Genomic DNA, 17672 nt, shown 5'->3' with positions numbered 1-17672 from the left:
CTGCATATTTATTGCAAGTCGTTTTAACATTCATTCCTCTTTCTTGAATTCAATTGAATTGAATTCTTGATATCAAGAATTACCACTGCTTTACAACAGAAAATCATTTCTTGATATCAAGAAATAGGAATAAATGTTAAAACGGCTTGCCATGAATACGCAGCAATACGCAAACCAAACGCGCAAAGGTGTGACTGAGGCATAATAAAACACACTTGTAATTCGACTCGCACAGAAGACGGCGCCTGATGAGGCACCAATTCTCAAATCCGCCTCAGTCCTGCTGAGGATCTTTCGACAGAGTATCGAGATCCTTAAATTAAGTTCATGTGATATTTTCTATTTGACATCATATTTGTTCTTTTTTCCGAAACGAGATTCGCTCCGACCCACAGACAACAAGTGATATCTATGGCTTCAGGGTAGATGATTCTATTTTCTGCAACATAAAACAGGTTACACAACATGTCTCTTTTTGGGGCGATCAAATTGCAAATGTACTTGCATGCCAAATAGTGTGTTCGTATAAGGAAATTATATGAACTAGCTTGTAGCACATGCGATCTTCTTAACACGTCACTGTACCGCTTAAGGCCCGGTCACACAGCCCTCCACGGGCGTATCGCGGCCGAATCACGGCCAAAAATTTCTGCCCGTGAAGCAGACGCTGTTGGACGCTTTGAGGTCGCGATAAAGACGCGATACAGCCGTACTTTACCCGTCGTTACACGCGGTAAGAAATTCACACGCGGTTGGCCGCGCGAAAAAGTTTTGGGCTGCCCAAAAATTTAGACCGCGGGAAATCGCGGGCGGTACACGTGGTACACGTGGTACACACGCGGTAAAGACGCGGTACAGACGCGGAACGAACGTGCTAGGACGTGCTACGGCCGCGGTTAAGACGTGGTTACACGCGGAATTGGACGCGAAATTTTAGCGGGTAATCGCGGGTGGAGCACGGTCATAGCACGTTTGTTCCGCGTCTGTACCGCGTTGTTATCACGTGCATTAGCGTGTGTACCGCGTGTAAGCGTGGTAGGCCGCGGTACCGCCGCGCTTCACCCGCGATAAGGACGCGGAACAGTCGCCGGCGTCTGTTCCGCGGGCATACCACGGGTAAACCGCGGGTAAGCCAATTTTGCACTTTTTCCACCACGGGCAACCGCGGGCAAAAAAAAATCGCGAAATTTTACCCGCGTTACAGACGCGAAAGGCTGTGTGACCGGGCCTTAAGCTTACCTTCGTACCTTACCGGCTTGGATAAAATTCGACTCGTGATCGTATTATAATTTCTACATTTACTCGTCTAGTTGTTTCTGTCTTTGTTTTGTTGCTGTGTGCTGTTATTTTCGCTGTTTTGTTCGTCACGTCTCACTGGACGGAAAAGCATGTTTCGTTGCTAATTTGTTTGTGAAGGGAGGGCTTCGGTTTCTCTGGCTCGTTTCGTTCGCCAGAATTTACGGACTCCAACAACGCGAGGGCCATCGACAAGAGGCTAGTTTTATTTGCCTTTTGACAGGAAAACGATTGAGTCATCCCTTACCAAATAATTAATAAAACAACAATAATTGCCAGTTATTCGCTCCGCTGACGATTTAACCGATACGATCTAACGTCTTCAAAAATATAAAGAGAAAAGTTCAGTTATTTCTTTCTAAATAAGATTCACTCGTTTCAAATGGGTTGAAATTTACACCCGTGGGGTTGAATTTTATACCCTATAATTATGATCGATTCCACACCCTTCTTATGCACAGCATCAACCAATTGCCAATTGATCATCCCTCTAGCAATCAATCATCCATGCTTCGTAATCACCTAGCAGTCACTGATTCTCATACACCCTTTTGTTTACGTTTCACTGCTCTAAAGAAATCAGACCAGAATCTAGTGTTATATGTCGAAAAGCTTTAATGCTTATACCTAAACAACAGTTAGTGTAAAACTCAAAACAAGTGCAGACTGTAAAAACCAACTTAAATTAGCCTCGGTGAGGCTGGCCGGCCTGGATGGACGTATCGGATCAAATGTAGTGGTGATACCTAAACACACAATCCTGGCTATTCAAAAAATCTTCCCTTTACTTACACGTATAAGAAGGCAATTATGTACTAGTTAGTAAACAAAATTTCATTAAATTATCAAATATAACTTTCGGTACAACCCCTTATTCTTGATCAGATAACTTTTACACAACTAATATGCCCAAATGAAGCATGATAATTCCCCCAACATGACTAAAATATGTAAAATATGCTAATTTTCCTTCATCTGGCAGTACCAATATGGACATGATGCGCCATTGCTATAGCGCATGCGCATATGCACTCACAACAGAAAAATTCTTAACCTCCCAATACCAAAGCCCTGAATTGTTACAATATATTGACCAATTAGAAATCCTCTGTACGACCATGCATTATTGTTCAAGGCATGGGCACACAGAAGATATTTGTTATGTTGGGGATCGGGGGGAAATTCAATGAATTATTGAAAATGTATTGCATTTTTTGTTTGTGTGTGTGAAAACTGCCCCCTACCCTAGCCCCCGGCAGCGTACAGTCATGGTTCAGTGGCAAAGCAATGACCTCGCAACTGTAAGGCCCCAGGATAAAAAAAACGTGTCGATGTGCTATATTAGTGCCCTTCTGTGGGGCATTAATCCTCATTACTGTCATTTATGACTTAACTCTTATCCTGCCACAGGCCTAATCCCCATTGTGCTAAGCCACAAATCCCTCAGTGCCAAATTTATATCGAGATAATCGGATTAACGTGATGGTACTACCAATAGCGCATGCAAAACACTAGACACAGTCCAGTGGGCATGAATAATAACTGCTATTACGAATGCGTGCAATCATGCAAGAAGCAGAGTAACAGTAGCTTGCTCGCGTGTACAAAGCACTGTAACAATAGCGTGCATGCAGCCTTATCGCAGGCTATGAGTTAAGGGCGTAGGTCCCCTAGTTGATAAGCATAGCAGCATACTCATGCTTTTATAGCAGTCACGAAAAAAAAACACTGGCAAATTATTATTCAATAAAATCTGAGAATGTATACTATTATCTAGATCTATTGAGAATAAATCATTGTCAAAATAATTCCATAAATTGGGGTAAAAACAAATATTTCCACTATATGAGCGACAGTGTAGTTACAACAATATATCTGGCTTAACCACCCATTTTACTTGGAAGCCATACATTGAGGATCGATGGAATTTAGAACCGTGGCATTATGACATTGTTGTAGCTTATAAAATGTAGGCAGCATTGTCATAAAGATAAACCCACATTCAATATAATTATCATAACGACCCAAAGAAAGATAGCCAGACAAATGGGAGAGAGCGAGAGATGAATCGAAAGGAGTGTAAGAGGTAAGAGGGACAGATGGGAAGGATATGGACGGGGAACGCAGGATTATTTTAGTCAGGTTCTTAGAAATAACCACATTTGGGTTGAAAGAGAGAACAAATATTAACATATCCTTTTTTCTCTTGATAATATGTCGGCAATGAATTGAGAGTTTGGGTAGACGTCTTGGATGTAGAATAGCAATAGATCCTGGGCACATGTAGTGAAAAAGATAATGACGATGATAAGGATAAAACGATAACAAAAATAAGGACAGTAAGTTTTTTTGTTAAAGGGTACAAAATCAAGTTACACGTCTGTCAGGCATTATATTCATTTGCAAAACAGTCAAGATTAAATTCGATACCCTATATTCATATTATCAAAAATCATATTTACATTATTTAAGCTAAATAATTATTTCAAAAAACACTCTCACTCGGGCACGTACCAAATAAAGAACAAATATTTTCAAATTCATAGACGATATACTGTTGTGTTAAAATACTAAGTGTAACAAAAGTGATCATGACAAAAATATAATTTGAATAATAAGAATAGTATTACTATTTTGCGTTAACATAATAACAATAACAATGATAACTAGACATTGAATTCGTCACGAAGACGAATTACGTGATCTGCCGCTTTCATCGAGACATAACACATGTATAAACTCAATGCGAGATTCGATTCCCCTAAACCCACAATTGAAATTAGATGCATGAAATGATTATTTGAATCATCTGAAATTATGTTAGTTTTACTTTTGATATAATAATATTCATAACTATGCAATAAAGCGACAGGAAAAATAGTAAAGACATTAATCCCTTGCTCTAGGTTCCATTTAAAATCCAAAACTATCTAGCTGGAGTAAGGCAGTAAAGGAAAAGCATTATTTCTCTGATGAAATAAAATGCTATCTGTGCTCTTGTTCCACTGTATACGTTAAATAGAAAGTTTTTTTCTGCCATATCCGTGAAAGAAAACATCAAGCCCAAACTTGTAAACTGCTGGGTAAGTGTAAACCTGAATTATTCCACAAAATAATCGGACCACTCATTTTTGTTCTTCTTAAATAACTGATATTACTTAGCTAAATGATCTATTGCGCCTCATAAATATAGTACAAATATATTTAAATGTATTCAAAGAGAAATTTGAGTTCTGGGAAGAGGTGAAAAAAAATTTGTGAGCGTTATCATTCTTATTATGCAAGTGTGGAAGAACATCAAATAAGACATATGTTCCCTGAAAAGCATGGCTCTTCAAATGCCTTCATATTCTAAATATGTCATGTACATCGTAAAACTCGGGGGGTAGGTTTTTTACGCCACGTGTTCGTGTAGTCCCATATACATCTTTCTGTGTACAGTGTTTGTAACTTTACCAAGACTTGGCCAATTTCTTATCATTTAGATGATTCCAGAACCTTGCAATACACACAAATTCTTATATGCTAGATGATCAACCTTTTCTGGTCGATTCCACACCGTTTCTTTCACAATGAAATCGCATGACCAGAACTCAACTTCATCCTTAAAGCTATTACATACGTACTTAAATCATAATCTGCTGCTTAGAAATAAATTTATGCTGTTTCGATGTAAAATAGTAAAATACATGTTCTATGTACATCTTTGCATAAGTAGACTACTTTTCCTTGTGTTTACCCATGATATACAAGACCTGCAAGCTTGACCACAGACTGTTTATTATCAGTGCGAGGTCATACAGGTCTTTCTCGTAGAAAAAAAGGTCGTGTTTACATTTATAAACAACTTCGGTACTGTGTTTACACTTTGCAAGAGAATATGCAAGTGACTAAAGGCTCATTCACACCAATATAATTATGTGAAATGGGTATTCACACATACTGCCATTTCATATCATTCATAAATGACTATCCATGACGGGAATATAACACAAACTGAATGGGACATATTGCAGTTTTCATCTTAAATCGGAATTTGACCACGATTCCATCTTCTGATCAAAAATTGAACCTTGTACATTTGTGGAGTAAAGTCTCAGCTACAACATTATGAAATACGAATCAAATTTCAATGTTTTTCTTTAAAGGCTATGCCCACACAAAAAAAATTGCCTTTGATAGATGCAGAAGAACAAGAAAAATAGAGCAAACAAAAATTGAGTAAAATCGGATAGGTTAGATCTGGGGAATTGGAGACCCTTAAGCACATTTGCATAATTTACATGAACATGAGAAATGTTACACATACAGAAAGTTTTGTATTCTCTTTAGTTACTTCTTTTCTTTATTTGGTAACACAATTGTGGTCATGATGTAACTGATTAATAAGATAACAATGATTAATGATGTCATCACCAAGGTCTCTCATTACCTACATGTGTAGATAATAAAGGACAATTACAAATCAACTGTTCTATCACCTTCTCTTATGTTATTCTTTGTTTGAATCATTCCATTACTTTCTCTTTCTGTCTGTCTTTCTTTATTTATTTTTTGTTTCTTCCTTCTATCACCATCTCTTTATGTCTTTCCTTATGTTATTCTTTGTTTCTTTCTTCAATTACCTTCTCTTATGTTATTCTTTGTTTTTATCGTTCTGTCATTTTCTTCCTAGCATTCCTTATGTTATTCTTTGTTTTTCCATCTTTATTCTTCTCTTCTTCTATCTTTCCATTATCTATTCTTTATCATTTTGTCTTTCATTATGTTATTCTTTGTTCCTTCCTTCTATCACCTTCTCTTATGTTATTCTTTGTTTTAATCATTCTATCACTTTCTCTTTCCGTCTTTCCTTGTGTCATTTGTTGTTACTTTCTACTGAAGACATTTTAAATACACTTTCAAAAAGTGTTTGAACTAACTATAACAATCCCATTTTCATTCAAATTGTATTTAAAATGTCTTGATTTATAACGGTCCCTTATTACCTACACATGTAGGTAATGAGAGACCTCTGGTGATGACGACATTAATCATTGTTATCTTATTAATCAGTTACATCATGACCACAATTTTGTTACCAAATAAAGAGAAGAAGTTACTGAAGAGAATACAAAACTTTCTGTATGTGTAACATTTTTCATGTTTATGTAAATTATGCAAATGTGCTTAAGGGTCTCCAATTCCCCACACCTACCCTAATTTGGTACAAGAAGCATTTGACCAATTTTGAATTTTGACAAACGCGTACGCGCGCACGGACATGGTTGTGACCAGAGGTTTACCCGTGACCTCAAGTTTATGCATATACAAAATCATTCAGAAATGACAATGTATAAATGAAATATGGTCAATATTAGAAATTAACAAAATGGCGCCTAGATGACGTCACGCATTAGTGATAAAAAAAGATCTCTTCGTTATGCACAATAATCATGCACATGCAACATGCCATGACAGTTTCATGGTTATTAGCCATGCCATTTATGAGACATCCACAATACAAAATTCATGCAGAAAGAATAGAAAAAGAAAACAAGCTTCTGACGAAATCAATAGGTGATCTGCCACGCTTCGTGGCGGATCACCCAAAAAGATATATTCTGGTGAAATTAATTTTGCCGAGCTTCGCTGCGCGGCAGATCATCTAATAATAGCCACATCTATCCGTACTTAACTTTGTGTAAAATAATATCCCTTCTGGGTCCACACAGACAAATATATACATATATGTTTATTTGTCATAAAAAACAGCACCCACACAAACACTCTTCTCCTGAGACAAGAGTGATACAAAACGATTGATAACACCAAATAATTGAACTTTGCGAAAAATAAATAAAAACCTAATAGTCGATATGATATACATTCACTATGGTAGAAATGTAGCAAACATCATTGCTTCAATGACCAAAGCATGACCCCATCAGTCTTTCTAGAACCACGACTGATTCCTGCTATGCTTCATGTATTTACTGACTGGAAGGAAAGAGATCATCAGCAAGATGAATTTGTCCAGATTCCTCCAAAGCAGTCTTCAAAGCTCCTCGCTCGGTAGATTTCGTTTGACCTTTTTGCCAGTCCCGGAGCATTTGAAGAGTTCCATAATGTGTTACCTCCTGGTCTTTGTAATTAGTTGCTAAGTACCCTTGAATATCACCCAGGGATATTCCAAGTTTCTTCCCTAATGTGTCGATTTCTGCTTTTTTGCGGACTGTTGTGGCAACTTCCACCAAAAGATCGTCGAAATCTTTGTTGGACGGTAGACGACCCGGTGACGGAAAATATATGAAATATAAAGGGGGAAAAAAAAAATTTAAAACGAGGTTCAGTTCTCCTCTGGTGACTACTTTGTGCGAGAAGTACACGAGAAGTGGTGCAAAATGTGACGCTTTTATATTCAGAAAAAATGATGACAAATTGACTTAATATAATCTTGCTTAAAGTCATATGCGCTGCACACACACATATGTGTATTGGACAACTTGATACCAATAATCGACACAGTCAGATACTGAAAGAGATCACTCAAAAATGCTCAATATTAAGTAATCCATGTTAGTCATCCTATCATCCAGGTTATAAAATCGCAAGAGCATGATACAGATCCTATTTGTCATCTGGGTCATCAGAAGGCCAGAGTAATATACTGAACAATTTGTGATCCAGCGCGCACGCGCTACTCTGCTACTGTATATCGTTGTCTCTGGATATTCTGTCAGAGTAACTTACCGTGGAATGCTCGTGCAGAATACGAGTGCGTAAATCAGGCAAGCAGCCTATCCGATATGTATCCCGCCTGTGATTTTTTTTATCCGTACCTCTAACGCGTCAGATCAGCCCGTTTAATTGGAATCGGGTGATGGAGACCAAAGTGAATGGAGACCAAAGCGCAAACTTCAATTCGAATTCGATTTGAAGATCAGACTCCGCTAACTGAGAACGAGTACGAGTAGATCGAGCCTATGCTATTTGTTTTACGCTATACGTTGAAACGTATCCTCATACAAAAAAAACATGGACCTACCATGGTTCTAAACCGTGGTTTACCATGGTTCTTATGGCGGATGATAATTTGGACAAAGAACCAAGGTAACCATGGTAACTATGGTACTGAGAACCATGGTAACACCGAATTACCACGGTTCGATGTTACAATGGTTCTCAGTACCACGTTAACCATGGTTCTCCCGTACCACGGTTACCATCATAATTGTCACGTACCTGTCGTTACCATGGTTCTCTCATTCCTTTATTTGCCATCGTTCTCCCGTACCTTGGTTTTTGTGGGACACCCAAACAGTCGCCGTAGCCATCTGTATTTTTCTAAATAAAAAGATAGCATTGGTGATATTGCATGATCGCAAATGTTTTGATCAGTTGAAATTCTACTACCTCAATGTACTTCCAATACAGTACTCCTCACAAAATCTGCCAGCCCTTGTTCTTTTGTTTTTTTTACTTAATTGAAAGAGCATGGTCTTCAAAGTAGACAGATAAATGACAGGAGCTGGCATGACGTTCACTTCCAACACAACTAACCATTTTCTCGAGGTTCTACAACTTCTCTCGCAAACATCTGTTAAAAAATACATGACAATCATGTTGATTCATTTGTATCATATTTAACAGTGTATCCTTCAATTTTTACATATTTCACCCAAAAAACATAATAAAAACAATGTTAAATTGCCTAGTAATTGTCGAATATTATGGCCAGTTTTAACAAAGAAATATTAGTCTTGAAAATTTAGAGTAGATGTTTAAAAGGGTAAGTTTGGCAATTTGCAATAGTTCTCTTACGTTAGGCATCTTGAGTAAAAACAATGAGTATGCATTTTTGCTGAAAAATTTCATTCGTAATTTTCCACTAGGGAAAAAAATGTAAGTACTTTATTCGTGTATTTCAATTTGGAGAATAAATCACAAATGATAAATGATATGAAGTTGCATCAATTGGAAATGAAAATACTTGTGTACTTCATATAAGCCTTCTATATTCACTGGCAAAACAAAATCAATTACTGCCTAAATATTTTGACAAGTGCATGGGGAGGGGGGAGGGGCGCTGTGATATTATACTAATAGACTATGGGACATGGACCTGTATCTTTTACTCTTGCACTCCGGTGACGGGCAGAACTTCAAAATGTTTTCAAAAGGTGGTTAATATATCCCTAAATCCAAATTCACTAGATCCCACGTGCATACTTTGCAGGTTTTTTCAGTAATGTTAACCTAAAGTTGGGCTCAAAACCCTGTCTATTTTGTATAGGTATGGCGCAAATACAACAAGAGAGGGCGGTATTTTCTAATATGCCTTTGGGGGCTAAACTTGGTCTGTTACGTGTGTAAACATTTGATTTAATGGAACAAATTGCTTGAAATGATTGATTTAATGTTGTCAGCATTAAATTCCAATCATGTAAGTGCATATCATCTAATATCTTGGTATGGAGGGGTCACGCACAATTGAAAAAGTTCTACCGTAAATGACCGAATGCACATTCTACATTCTTCATTTTAGAATGAACCCGCATAAAATGTTAATGATATTTATAAACATCATGAAGGGTTATTTCGTACGTCATTCCAGAAGGCTTAAGAGACGTTGAATAGAGAGGGCCGGCCGCATAAAATCCCGAGCCGCGGATTCGAAGTTAAACGTTAAAACAGCCCGTGCGTTAAAATACAAAGGTCATCAATCTTTGGTGAGAAATTTGAAAAGGGCACATTATTTTGGATTTTTAGATGATGGGGCGAGCGACAGGGGTGGGTTACTATCACTTTAGATAAGTGCGCTCTTTACTTTCGATATTTGCCCCTATCAAATATGAGAGATGCTCATTTTACTATGAAAAGTACCCCTCCTAATAAGTGCTCTTTTCATCTCTGATGGGTGCCCATTTTTACCTCTGATAACTGCCCCTTTTATTTTTAATCGTGCCCCTTTTCCTTTCTAATAAGGGACCTATACCTTTTTTTTTTATAAAATCCCAACTTCACCTCTGATAAATGCCTCTATCAAATTCTGATAGATGCCCCTTTTCCGTCGACAAATGCCCATTTTCCATACTCATAATTGCCCCTTTTCATCTCTGGTGAGTGCCTTCTGTCAGGTGTAAGAAGTGCCCTATTTTAACCTTTGATAATTACCTGTTGTAGTTTGTACCTTGAAACATGCTCCTTTTATTTTCTAATAATTTTCTTTATCCCTTTCGATAAGTGTCCCCTTTACCACTCATCATTAAACATGCCCCTAATATAAAGCGATGGAGAGTCTGAGTGGGTATGTGCCCCCCTCTGAAGCAGAAATATTCTTGATTTTTCAAACTTGATTCGTGAGATTTGGTTGAATACTTGTAGGGGGTTCTGATTTCATTTCATAACACCTGCAGTTAATGCGGGATGGGGTTGCAGCCTCCCTTTCCCCGAAAATGTAAAATTATCAAAATGCATTTTGTATATCTTATCTCGTATATTTTGGTGACAAAAAACACTTTCACAACATAAATATGCTCAAATTTTCGCTCGCTCGCCGAATTGTGAAACCAAAAAAGATCGATATTAGGGCAAGAGGGTTCAGCCCCCACTGATGAAAATGTTTAAAAAATTGCGCGCGAGCATAACTTGAAAACGGGGAATGTTGATATCGGACAAGAGACGTGACGTGAACCTGCCCCTTTCCAAAAGTGTTCCCGCTTGTTATTTTAGGTACCAGCATAGACCTACCACGAGCTAGTACAGTGCTTCTAATACGACCTTGTCAGTAGGCTTATTGGTAAGTTGAGTTAAAATAACTATCTGCGCGATTTTTAAATTTCCGCCCCCCCCCCACCCCCCCCCCCCCTTTATTGGAAAATACTGGATCCGCGCCTGTGATTGGGTGAACAAAGTTTGCGAAGATTCTTTAACAAAAATTAGGAAATAGGATATTTGTATCCATGATTTCTACTATACTGCATATGTTTATTTTAATAGTTCAATCATTAACAAATGGACGTCAACGTTTTAGAACAAAAATTGGTGCACCTAGAAATATTTACCGTCAAAGAATAACGGAGATATGGCTCACTTTTAATCATTGGATCATCGCGTCTGATGGGATGGTTGCGTTACACAGGCGCGGATCCAGAATTTCTTAGGGAGGGGGGGGGGGGGGGAGGGGGGTAATTTAAAAAAAAAAAAAACACCACAAAAGTGTTTTTTTGTTGCTTCAATAAACCCCCCCCCCCCCCCTGCGTACGCGCATGCTCGTCTGAATACAGTTTTTTCCCTCCCGCGCGAAGCGCGGAGGCTTTTACGTTTCATTAAATCATTAGAGAAAGAAGACGATTCGTTGTACCGTTCTCAACTCTTAATCCTCGTCTGAATACAGTTACCCCACCTCCTGCGCGAAGCGCGGAAGCTATGACATTTTATTTAATTATTAGAGGAACAAGACGATTTATTGTACAGTTTTCGACTCTAATTCTTGTCTGAATTTCAAAAAATGTTTTTTGTCTACTACTTTTTCTTCATACGTCCTCTTCCTTGCTCTCCTCTCTTTTTTTGGTCGGCGTCTTTTCTTTTGGGGGTGGGGCCGCCCCCACTGACCCCTGGCTACGCGCCTGCGGTCAGACGAACATCTTTTGATACCTTGTCCGCCCCCGGAAACTCATGGGTTGAAGGCAAATTACGGTCAGATAAGCATTCAGGGGCCCTCCTCAGGCCCTTGGTTGGGTCCCGGGGCCAGAGCCCCCGGAAGCTCAGGGGTTTTAGGCGTTTAATTACGGTCAGATGAGCAATTTTTAATACCTTATTTGTTTGTGACACTGGTAGTTAACTATTCTTTCTTTCTTGCTCTCTTTCTTTCTATTTCTCTTTAAAATGCTTTTCCCAAAAAAATTGGGGGGGGGGGGAGCTGGAGGCTCCTGATCCCCTGGAAAAATCGCAACTGATCTCGTCCGCCTTTCTTATTTCTTCTTTTTTCTTTCCCTTTCTCTCCTCTTTCCCTTTCCCTTCCCTTCCTTCTCTCTTTAAGATTTGATGGGGGGGGGGGGGGTGAGACAAGGTCATTTCGGCCCCCACCCTTCCCCACACGTTGTTGGCGGTATTAAATTCAAATGTTCTATATCCCCTTCTTTTCACCTTTTTTCGGTCTCTTTTAGCTCTCCTTTTTTCCTTTTCCTTCTTTCTCTCTTTTTTGTTAACGGGGCGGGGGGAGGCAAGGGCATTTGGCCCCACCCCCCACCCGATCCACAACTTGTTGGCGGAAAAATTGCAACTGATACCCCCTTCTTTCTATTTCCTTTCTTCTCTCTTATGTTTTTGATTGGGGGAGGGGGGGCGAGGCTCTTTCGCCCCCCCCCCCGATCACTTCTTCCCCTTTTCTTTTCTTCTTCCTCTTCTTTCTTTCCCTTTCTCTCCTCTTTCCCTTCTCTTCTCTCTCTCTCTTTTTTTTTCCTCTTTTTTTTTTCCCTTCTTTTTTTCCCTTCTTTTTTTTCCTTCTTTTTTTTCCCTTCTTTTATTTTTCCTCCTTTTTTTCCCTTTTTTGTCCCCCCTTCTTTTTTCCCCTTTTTTTTCCCAGGGTGGGGGGCCGGGGGGCCCGGCCCCCCCCCCCCCCCCCCCCCCCTGGATCCGCCACTGGCGTTACACGTCCTTTCGTGAAGCAATAACGGAACATCACGCCACTTTCGTAGATTTGTCGTAGGGTTCTCACAAAGCGTAGGTTAAATTGTATCAGGCTATTTGTAGTTGAGAGGGGGTTTATTTCCCAAACATTAACCCCGACATTTCGTGAATAAACGGGCATGTTTTCACAAAACGGGTAGCGCAATCACCTGAAACGACTCGATGACCGGATGATTCGAAGTAAGGCAGAGATATCGCGATCTCAAAATTCGATGTCGGATCGGCATTAGCTTTATAACTGACGGAAAAGTTATTGAAAAACCGAGACCCTCATTCGCGCACTGGAGTTTGCAGCTGATGTATCTTTAAACTAGATGGAACTTCAACTGCGCGCAGTCGAAATGATGCCTCCGTCATAGAGCAATTTTACAAACAAAAACAGAAGAAATTTTTCAAATTCAAGTTCAATTGTAATCCATTAACAGTTTCTCAGAATATCGTGATTACAAGCAATTTCTCATATACATATATGACCCTTTGATCTTTGACCTCATGACCCTAACATCTACTCAGTTCATTGGCTCTACAAGATGTCCCGAGTTAAATAGTAATCCATTTGTCAGTTCTAATGAGAATGCGTTCACGAGCTATTTTTGCATACATAATGAGCCGCATGACCTTTGACCTTGACCTTATGACCCCAAAATCTAATCAGTTCATCGGCTCTGCAAGTAACATACATGACCTAATTTTGGCAGGAATCCATCAATCGGTTCTTCAGATAACGCGATCACGAGCTGTTTTTGCATACATAATGAGCCCTGTGACCTTTGACCTTTAAACTCGTGACCCCAAAATCTAATCAGTTCATCAGCTCTGCAAGATACATACATGACCAAAGTTTGGCAGGAATCCATCAATCGGTTCTTCAGATAACGCGATCACGAGCTGTTTTTGCATACATAATGAGCCCTGTGACCTTTGACCTTTGAACTCGTGACCCCAAAATCTAATCAGTTCATCGGCTCTGCAAGATACATACATGACCAAAGTTTGGCAGGAATCCATCAATCGGTTCTTCAGATAACGCGATCACGAGAACGGGACGTACGGACGGACGGACGGACGTACGGACGTACGGACGGACGGACGGACGGACAACCCGAAAACATAATGCCTCCGGCTACTTCGTAACGGAGGCATAAAAATGGATCCATAACATATAAAAACGATTGCATAATATTTTAAAGGAAAAATATCACCCAATCAGTTGGTATCACTTTATATTTTACGATTATGTCGATTCCTAGACCCTTGTCGGTAAGTTCAAAATTATCGACAGGGACACGATAAACAGCAAAATTTGCCGATCTTTAGTCAATACTTTAATTTGTTCAAACCCAATTTCAAACAAAACTGTGTCTTTAGGTTGTGTTAGGTTTTTCTTTTTAATGGTAGTATCAGATTTTTGAAATTTCAAAGATTTCTTGAGATATGGAAATGTCCACGAATTTAGGCCACGCAAGAAATATGGGCACACTACCATATGTTTATTTATGTCACCTCCTTTAATATTAACTGTTATTTTTAGGGTAATCTATTTATTATCTTCATTTTACTGTGACTGTATTGGATGTTGAAAAGGAATTTTAAATGTACGATCGTCAGTATTAATTGATCACATGATCATGTTGTGCTAATTTGAATGAACGCTTGAGGAAGCGTGCAAAACATAAGAATTTCGAATGAAAAACAAGTTAATTCGGCTGAAGAATGTGCGAATTTGACCATGAATGAAAACTATCGAATATCAAGGGTGGGCTAGATTATTTCAAATTGAATCCACGCATCGCATAATGGTCAAGTTATAACATTTAGAGGTAAATATCTTCCTCAAATTCATTTTTATTGGTCATACTATTAACCCTAAAAAGGCCGGGCTATTTGAGGTCTTAGTACGGCCGGGGGGGCATTATGGCCCCCCCCCCCATTAAGATCTCGGCCGTGAAGCAGCCGATCTCCGCGAAAATGTGCATGCTTGTCAAGTGAAGTGTATAGAATAATATGATACTTTCAAATTCACTTATTTGCATATTTATGGTGATTTATGCAAATAAAGTCATAAAATCACATTTTTGCCAATAAATCATATAATATTCATATTTGAGCATTTTTTTTCACTACATATCTTCATTAGACCAAATGGAATAAAATACGACAAAAAAATTTGGAAGAGCTAGCTTATTCCTTATGTTATCTCTTGTTTTTATAATTTCTTATGTATTTCAATGTTTTTTTAACTTATGTATTTTAATGTTTTTGTTGTTTTATTTCATTTCTTACTACAATTCAACTATTTTGACTCCAAAAACAACCACCTAAACTTTAAACAAGACCCAATAACCAAGTTTTACGAAAAATGACATTTCCATATGTTTTGTACACAAATCACAAAATTAAGCGATTTTCGGGCTGACATGCAAAGACAAAAGGTCACGTGACCTTGTAACTGTTGGTCCAATTTTCATTTTTTTTTTTTGAAAGATGCGCAAGACTCGAAAGAAAAAAGTCAGCGAGCGGCGGGGCGCCATCCATATGCGTTCCCGAGCAATCAGAAAAATCGTGGAGGGGGGCCATAATGCCCCCCCCGGCCTTATTAGGGTTAAGGGAACAGTGCCGTTATGGCGCGGGCCGGGTCTGTCGTCTTCTTATTAAAAAGAAATCCTGCCTATCCTGTTGTCTCTTTAATTGTATGTATTTTTGCCTTATGATTGGGGATGTAGACCTATAACCCCTTTTATTTGCAATAAAACAAACTTGTTTTATTGATAAGGAAATTATAAGTTGATCTTACTCGGCTTTACGTATTTACCTTTTGGTTTCTGGAGGAACTTAATTAGCTTACATCGGTCTACACTGTCCATTCCATATAGGTCGTCGTTGCATTGAATTACACATTCTGAACACTCAAATGTGGTTGGCTGGGAATCTTGAAAGAGCCACATCGTTAGATTTTTGTTGTATTCCAGTTGAAGATTAGATATGGAGTAAACGACGACAGCAACACGACGGGATCCTACGGAAAAAAAAGTACAGAAATAAAATGAACGATATTTACTGTATACAAATACTGAATGTTCCGTTGATCAATGTTGATTATCAATCGAGTTGAGGCTGTGTGCATCTATCGTCGGCAAAGTCAGGCTGAGTACAATATATGCATAAAGAGCCTCAAGAGCGGACAGATTATGTCTGCATTCTATCGATCATTTCATTAGGATCTTGGAGTGAGTTGTATATCTAAGTAGCCCTCCGAGTCGAAGCCTGCAGCTCATACATGTAAGTAATGGGTACGCGCGATGAACTGTCCGGAACCCACGTGAATTATAAGTTTGCTGTTAAATATCTCGTTCATTCGAATATATTTGTTATTATTTTTAAATCACATACAAAAAGATTCTCTACGCGAATCAGCGTTCGCATAGACAGAGATAATCTTCTGTTTATATATACAGATATATCAACAACTTAGCTAGTAAAGACGCACTAGCATTGGATAATTTTTATTATAATCAGAACCAAATCTTGCGATTAAATGGTAAGCAAAACAGTTATAATAGAGCTCCGTAAATGCACTGTTGAAAAAAAGATTGACTAAGAGAGAGTAAGGAATAAATGTTCAGCTAAATGCTTAATAATAATAAAAGAAATGCGTGCAGTTAGTGAGAAAGACTTAGAAACAGAGAGAGAGAAACAAAAAAGTTAATGGCTAAAATAAAATGCATGCTGCCCACCTGTGCTAAAGAGGAAAAGTAATTTTCGGAATAAACGGGAGAAGAATTTGTCATCACCATATGGACCATGTGTTTATATAATAACATGAAACAGATGCAATCAGCACTGCAGTCAGGGGCGGATCTAGCTTTTTGCCAAGGGGGAGGGGAGCGGTGACCCAGTGGCGGATCCAGGATTTTCCAAAAAATCGCGCCGTCTTACTGTTTTACCTTTTCCCCCTTCTTTCCCCCTTTTTCCTCCCTTTTTCACTTGGCCGCCCAAGGGGGGGGGGGTTAAACCGCCGAACTCCTCCCCCCTAGATCCGCCCCTGGCATTCATGACGAGTTGAAAGTGAACTTTAAAAGTTCCGTAGATTTTATGTTCCATTTCCCATATTTTGACATACATCTACTTGATGCCATTCTTTCGGCCGTTGCCATGGTAAGGAATTTTAAATATATATTTGTAATCAAAGCTAGCTACCCTTTTAATTTCAATAAACATCCCAGTCATCCAAGGCCATGGTTACGCAGAAATATTGCGATATATCAATTGCGTGCTAAAAGTTTGTTTACCGGCAAAATCTACGTCATTTAAAGTCTTATTAATGCAACAACAGTATCGATGTTATGGCAACGACATGGTAGAAATCTGTATTTAGGGCCGAAAGAATGGTATTTCTGAATCTGTAACACTGGGAGGGGAGGTTGAAGCTTCGGCATCCCAGAACCCCATAATCAGGACGATGACTATAGATTAAGGAGGCTAACCATTATGGGCCGCTGTTATAGGGCCATTATTAGGGACTTTTAGATTGAGTGGACGAGAACACGACGAACGCCGACTGATCATGCGTGTCAACGTACTTAACTGCCCATGTTGACTACAATTAGAAATCTTTTAGATTGTACTCGACAATATACATGCATGCAGGAAGTAATACTATGAACATCATGGACAAAGAAAGAGGACAAAATATACAGTTCCTC

General features: G+C 38.9%; 1 long non-coding RNA gene across 1 annotated transcript; it reads right to left on the bottom strand.

The window, feature by feature from the left end:
• Positions 1-6469: 6469 nt before the first annotated feature.
• Positions 6470-15979, bottom strand: LOC105440989. Its single transcript, XR_971876.2, has 3 exons — positions 15782-15979; positions 8521-8622; positions 6470-7546 (listed from the first exon to the last, which is right to left on the bottom strand). It is a non-coding gene; the product is annotated as an uncharacterized LOC105440989 (long non-coding RNA).
• Between the last annotated feature and the right edge of the window lie 1693 nt (positions 15980-17672).

This window comes from Strongylocentrotus purpuratus, unplaced genomic scaffold (assembly GCF_000002235.5).
Source record: "Strongylocentrotus purpuratus isolate Spur 01 unplaced genomic scaffold, Spur_5.0 spur5_scaffold_18, whole genome shotgun sequence".
Classification (NCBI taxonomy): domain Eukaryota; kingdom Metazoa; phylum Echinodermata; class Echinoidea; order Camarodonta; family Strongylocentrotidae; genus Strongylocentrotus; species Strongylocentrotus purpuratus.
The sequence above is the reverse complement of the archived record's forward strand: the minus strand, read 5'-3'. Positions and strand labels throughout refer to the sequence as shown.